Raw genomic sequence first — 6,861 nt, forward strand, 5'->3', positions numbered from 1 at the left:
GCCATTGATGTCCATGTATTCGTGGCCAGATATTACCCTATATAAACATTCCCGAAAGTCACTTACAGCGTCTGAATCAAATAGTGACAAGCTCTGAAAATTGGGATTTGGTTCACACTGCTCGTGCTAAATTTGGTGCAAGATGTGCGTTCAGAAATCTATACTGTATATTTTTTTTTGCAGTAAAGAAAGCACACTATTTTTTGGGTGTACACTTTGTACTAAAAGGTGCGCGTGAGTCAGATGTAAAAATAAAACATGTGCTGACATCGGTTTCAACAGAACATGAGTCATTTTGAATCATTCGCTGAGCTGATTTCGTAGATCGCAGAAATTGACTCTTCGAGTGTTTAGCGGGTAAGTAGACGCGCAGGTATTTTTAAGAAAGTAGGCTGCACTACACAGATATACACATAATATTTATTTTCACTATGCATAATTATAATTTGCAAACAACATAAAAACAGCGTCTTACATACAAAAAGAAAACCCAAGAATAATATGATAATAAAATGTGGTGGTGTTAAAAAAAAAGGATCGAAATATTACCAGACTTCCCTTGCACTTTCAACTGTCTCTGTTGCTCATTGGCACATCAGTTATAGACCGAGTGTGTGCATTTCTTAAAGGTACCCTGAGAAGGCTTCTGAGATCGACTAAATATGGCAATAATAACTCACTCTGCTGGCTCTAAGCATCCAAGAAATCCCCAAAATCACGACGACACACGGTCGATTTTCCTATTAAAAAAGCAATCAAAGATCGCAACATACCGACGTTATCTCCGGTAATGGGAGAAACATGTTCCGAAACCAGGACCTTTGTCAGCTAATAGCAAGCGAAGGATCCTCGCCCCTTCGACTGGGGGAACCGCGGGATAGAGATCTGGAATGGGTGCGGCTCGTTGCACTTACAGCCCGGACTGCGATTCAACCCAACGAGCCTGCGCATGAAAGCAGACAACCGAATATATCACGCTCGCGAAAAAAAAAACAAAAAAACGATGCGTTGTTTTTGATACGAATATTGCAGTATTATGTTCCCTCTCCGCGAAAGATTACATTTTGACTGCACTTGCTTGTTATTTGCTTGTAATAACTGCGTTTGCTATCTCAGCCGAATGTCGCTTTTTTATTGGTCACATGTCATCCTGGCTGCCGGAGCAATGCCCTTCCCATCGCCTGAGATGACCCCCCCCCCCCCCCCCAGGGTGTGTTTAATCTTAGATTACTTTTTAATAGGAAAATCAGTCGCGCATCGTTATGATTTATGGATTTCTAGGATGCTTACAGTCCGCAGACTCAGTTATTGTAATATTTAGGTGATCTCAAAAACCTCATCAGGGCACCGTTAATATTTTCAGCTGGTCACATATTTTCAGTCCAAGAAAGCTTCAAGAGTCTCAAAAATGAGCAGCTTCTGGACTTTAGATAGGTTCATGGAGCGTAGCTTCACGACAACGAAAGCATTTTCAGGTATATTTTTGGCGTACTCCTGCCTCTTACTACTTAGCTGCAACCGCTGCCATATGAAGCCATCATACACAAACAGGATATAGGACAGCGGTATACCTCTACTGCTGACTACGTGCTCTCACGTATTTCACATCGGACACAAAATGAAATTTGCGAGGTACGGGGATGCTATCAGCCACCGAAAAATGAAGTCAAACGCGCGGATGATTCTAGTCTGTCGCAAATACTGCGAGTTGATTTGACGACTTAGTACAAGGCAAGAAACGGTGGTGCATTGGATATTGTACTGTTTTATGGCGGATTCCTTTAGGTGGGTTTCGAGCGATTCATAAGCGCTTCATGCTCGCGCTTTCAGAGCGGTAAGTGCTAGCGCGCTCGCATGCGCAAGACAATTCGCAGAAAATGAGCTTCAAAACCGCTCCAAATTTACAAAGGGAATTCCTGATTTGTTGAGTTTGCAATACGCAATTGTTTCCTAAAGTAATTAACTAGTTTCATTAAATACAATAATAAGTGCTGCCACTGACGTCGACTGGCCTTTTCAAGAGGAAGACAAAGCATGCATTTAATAACAAAGTAAACTAAAATGTTTCCTTATTATCAGGAATCCGATCTCAGCAAGATTTTAATTTAAAGCCTGAAATCATGTTTGGTGGACCTAACATACCTCATCTTTTTCTCCCGACAAAAAGAATATGGCATTTGCTAAAATGTAATCGCTGTGCTCATTTTAGAGCGCAGCTCTTAGGCGCCCGTTTCCGGCTTGAGCAGCGTCGCCGTGGCCGTCAGCGTAACCAAGATCACCCCAAGGTCACGTGACCCCTCCCAAGGTCACCCCAAGGTCACGTGACCGCCCAGGTCACCCCAAGGTCAAGTGACCCCCGAGGTCAAGTGACCCCCCAAGGTCACGTGACCCCTCCCAAGGTCCCGTGACCCCCCAGGTCACGTGACCCCCCGTCACGTGGCCCCCTCCCCGAGGTCACGTGCCCCCCTCCACCCCCCCGAAGTCACGCGACACCCCCCCCCGAGGTCACGCGACCCCCTCCCCCCGAGGTCAGGTGACCCCCCCGGAGCATTTTAAAGAATGAGGGGAGGAGGAGGAGAAGGAGGAGGAGGGGTCTACCCTCCCCTCAGTACCCTTCCCTCCTCCTCCTCAAGAGCTGCGCTCCAATTCGGCGTTACACGCAGTTGTAAACGACTTTCACTTTTAGAGCGCAGCTCTTAGGCGCCCGTCTCCGGCTTGAGCGGCGTCGCCGTCGCCGTTGGCGTCGCCGTCGCCAAGGCCGCCCCAAGGTCACGTGACCCCCAAGGTCACCCCAAGGTCACGTGACCCCCAAGGTCACATAACCCCTCCCAAGGTCACGGGACCCCCAGGTCACGTGACCCCTCTTAAGGTCACCTCAAGGTCACGTGACCCCCATGGGGACCCCCACGTGACCTCCCAGGTCACGTGACCCCCCTCCCCGAGGTCACGTGATCCCCCTCCACCCCACACCCCCCGAGGTCACGTGACCCCCTCCCCCCGAGGTCAGGTGACCCCCCGGAGCATATTAAAGAATGAGGGGACGAGGAGGAGAAGGAGGAGGAGGAGGAGGGGTCTACCCTCCCTCAGCACCCTTTCCTCCTCCTCCACAAGAGCTGCGCTCCAATTCGGCGTTACAGGAAGTTGTAAACGGCTTTCACTTTTTTTGTTTCGAATTTCAAATAAATTATTAAATCAGACTAATAGAAACATTGTTATTCCTTAAGGAATCACTACCTAGAACTTCGCATCTGTTGTCGTGATGGTTGTAACAACATGAAAAACGAAATTATCGAAAAACCACGGATTTTTATCGCAGGTTCGGTTTAACAATGGTGTTATGCGTATATAGATACGTCAGCTTGTTTCATAAAAAATTAAAACTTGTTGTTGGCCTAGTTGGTTCATGATGCAGTCTAGAAGTTTTTTGCGCGACAAAAGGGACAATCACACGGTAGTAGACACTGAATAGTTTTTTCTGCATTGTTTCATTTACTTTTCCCAGGTTGCAACGCGTGACGCCGGGAATTCTGGAGCTGTTCCGGTGGACGCCAGACTGACCCGGGCTCCTCGTATATCCCGTAAAATGCACGGTCTATTCCCTCTTATCTCTGAGAGTTCAGAACAAGAAGAAGTGTAGAACGAACGCCATGCTATACGTAATTTGCTTGCTTATCCTCCTGTCATTGAATTCTCAAAACCATAAAATGTCAAATCGACGTCAACTTTGTCTCCTATTTTTGGGAAAGGGACCTTTTTGTCATAGAGATGCCATTCGGCGGCTGATGTACGAACTAAGGGGGGGGGGGGGGGGGGGTTGCATTGACCCACTCTACAACTGTCATGCCCTTCCCCTTTGTACCGACTGGAGTCAAGAATGTTCTCGGAGTACCAAAACCCCTAGTGAAAAAGCCGTTGGTGTGAGAAATTTCTCGTGTCCAATAAACACATATGAATCATACAAGATGTATAAGAACATATAAGGACCATAAAAAACTACATAAGATATATAAGAACATATAGGAACTATATAAGAAACTTATAAGAAACTTTTCACAAATTTCTTAAATGGTTTTATATGTTCTTATATATCTTATATAGTTCTTACACGGTTCTTTTATGGCTCTTAAATGTTCTAATTTGTATTGTATGATTCACATGTGTTTATTAGACATAGATATTTCTCATAAAAATGAGATCTTTTAATAGGGACTCCAAGGCTCAATGGCGCGAACATGGCGGATCAGGCTTTTCTCTTTTCTTTTTTTACTGTGGTCACCAACGGTGTCCACAGTAAAATGCATGTTTTTGCGTAAAAGCAAACGGAAAAAAGGAACTATTAATATAATCTTTATTGGAGATTAGTATAGAATCACAGGAGCGTGATATTTTTATAACATTTTAGTTTACAAGGTTTTGTGGCACGATTATCATTGTCTTTATGCAACCCTGTTTCACCTGTTATTTCAAGTAGGGCAGCCCGACCTGGGCGCTTCCTAAGTTCAGTGGGGATTCGCGGCGGGTCCGCTGGGGAGACACGGGTTGGCAGCTACGTCTTGGATCTTCGCAAGCCAGGTGTTCCCTGGTCCGTCGTTCGTTTCTTCAGTGCTTTGAGAGACGCAGCGTCATGTTAACTGCGTCAACGCCGCGCTCCCCCTCCCCCCCAACCCCCCCTGGCCCAACCTCGCGCCTTCGGCAGTGTCGTGCCTCTGGGAACCTCGCAGGACGCAGCGCACTGGTCCGCAAAGTTTTGAAATCGTTATCAATAGCCGTTCCGCCGCCGCCAAACGAAGTCGGCGTTGTTACCATCGTCTCTACCGAAGTCCCCATTGTTAAAGCAGAACCACAAGTGACGAACGTCACTTGCATGTTCCTGCCACCTATATCCGCGACGCCCTGCTGGTCCAAGACCTCTCCGCTGAAGGAAAGTCTTGTAGATCATGCGTGCAACGTAGTTCAACACGACAACCGTGAAGACCGGGACAAGAAATGTGAGAATTGAAATGAAAGAGACGGACACGGTCCCGAACTTCCTTCGTATCGGAGGCCAACGGGCTCCCTTTGACAACTCGGGCATCAAGCGGGTGTGCCGGTGGTGACGACTGGAAGGACACAGTCGAGTCAACTGCACGACAGAGCAGTGCGACCGGTAAGCTGCCTTGGGACACGTCACGGACGGTTGCACGTACGCGTGTCACCGGTGCGGCAGCTGCCACGCGACTGTAGACATCGGTAGGTGGAGCTGCTCGTCTATGGTCTCTGGGACACCCTCGCCTGATTTTCCCGCGTTGTCTCTTGCTCATAAAGTGACTCCCCCTTGCCCAGTTGCCCAGACTGGAGCGCTTACAGCCTCAACCAAGCCCAAAGCCAACGTAACCCTGAAGAACTATCAATCCGAGCGGTCAGAAAGACGACAGCCCCCGGCTCTGCTGCCGGACGCGGCGTGTGCGACGTTTTCCGAGACGCAAGCCGTCGCATCGACTGTTAGCTGCAGATCCTTACATATGATCGACAGCAAGTGCATCACCATCATGGAGGAGGAGTCGCCTGAAGCGGAGGACCCCCTTCTTTCTTCCTTGAAAGCCTTGAAAGTACGTCGGTTTCGCAAATGACGGCGTGGGCCAAGGACTTGACCAACAGCTCAGATCAATCGGATCCTTCGGATAATACAGACCCCTCGGACCCCTCGGAGAACTCGGACCCGACAAATATATGCCGGGGTCAGGCCCAAGACGCCAAGCGCGTCATCTCAAGCAGTGGCTCTCGTTCCCTTCGAAGCCGAGACAACGCTAATCGTCATACCTGAAGCCGCGACAGGGATCACGTGACACATCTTTCAGCTCGGCTGAGGACATTTAGCGAGTAGATGGTAGAAGCTATATATTTTCATTTTTTTTTCATTTTTTTTTTCGTGGCTAGCTTTCGAATTATTTGCTTTAACGTTCGTGGCTTTTGCGACCGGACGACGCAGACGGAGCACGTTGCCAGACAGGCAGCTGGCGATGTCCGCTGCCTTCGGGAAACAAAATTTATCAGCCGGCGTGACATCTGTGACGTCACGCCGGCTGTTTTGGTGACTCTTTTTTTTTTTTTTTTTGCGTCACAGCGTTTGTGCAGGATTTTAATTCGTGTGGATTTTAATTCCGTCTTTGACTCGATGACGGACATCCGGGGCCCGGGAATGGGACGATCAGTTTGATATACACGCGAACTCAGAGACTGGTGCATCCTTTCGAGCTTGAGGATGCGTGGCCTTTCCATCATGGCGCCATTTTTCAATTCACATGGATCGACGGCAGGAATAGCTGCCGCTTGGATTGTGTTTGCGTGCCGCGTCGGTTGACCACAGCGCTGACGTCATGCACCGTGGTCGGTTTGCCGCAGACTCCGGTACGCATGTTGGATCACAGCCCTGTCATTGTCGCTCTTTCTTTACCTGAAGCCAGTGGCATACGTTCTTGGCGTCTGGATGTTCGGAGTTTGCGCGATGAATGCACCAAGAGGACACTGTCCACCCTAACAAAGCACTCTCTTGTTGGAATGCGCCGGACTCCCGCCACCTGGCACCATCTCAAGCGCAGGTGGCGGGATTTATGCTCCATGCAGGGGCGGTATCTTCGAGCGGACAGTCGAGCGCTCCATCAGGATACACTTCTCCACATATGCAATGTCCGCAGGGGTGGTGCTGCGACCTTTCTTATGCGAATGTACATGACACAACTTCAGCAGCGCTAACAGTGCTGCTGCGCACGCTCTGGTATAGCGCTGGTATTCTCGGGTGAACCGTTGTCCAGCGACACATCCCGAAGTGCTGCAATACACTCGGCGGGCTCAGGCAACTCGACCTAGATAAGAAGAAAGCCT

The sequence above is a fragment of the Ixodes scapularis genome, unplaced genomic scaffold (assembly GCF_016920785.2).
Source record: "Ixodes scapularis isolate PalLabHiFi unplaced genomic scaffold, ASM1692078v2 PGA_scaffold2__306_contigs__length_199485367, whole genome shotgun sequence".
In the NCBI taxonomy this organism is placed as follows: Eukaryota; Metazoa; Arthropoda; class Arachnida; order Ixodida; family Ixodidae; genus Ixodes; species Ixodes scapularis.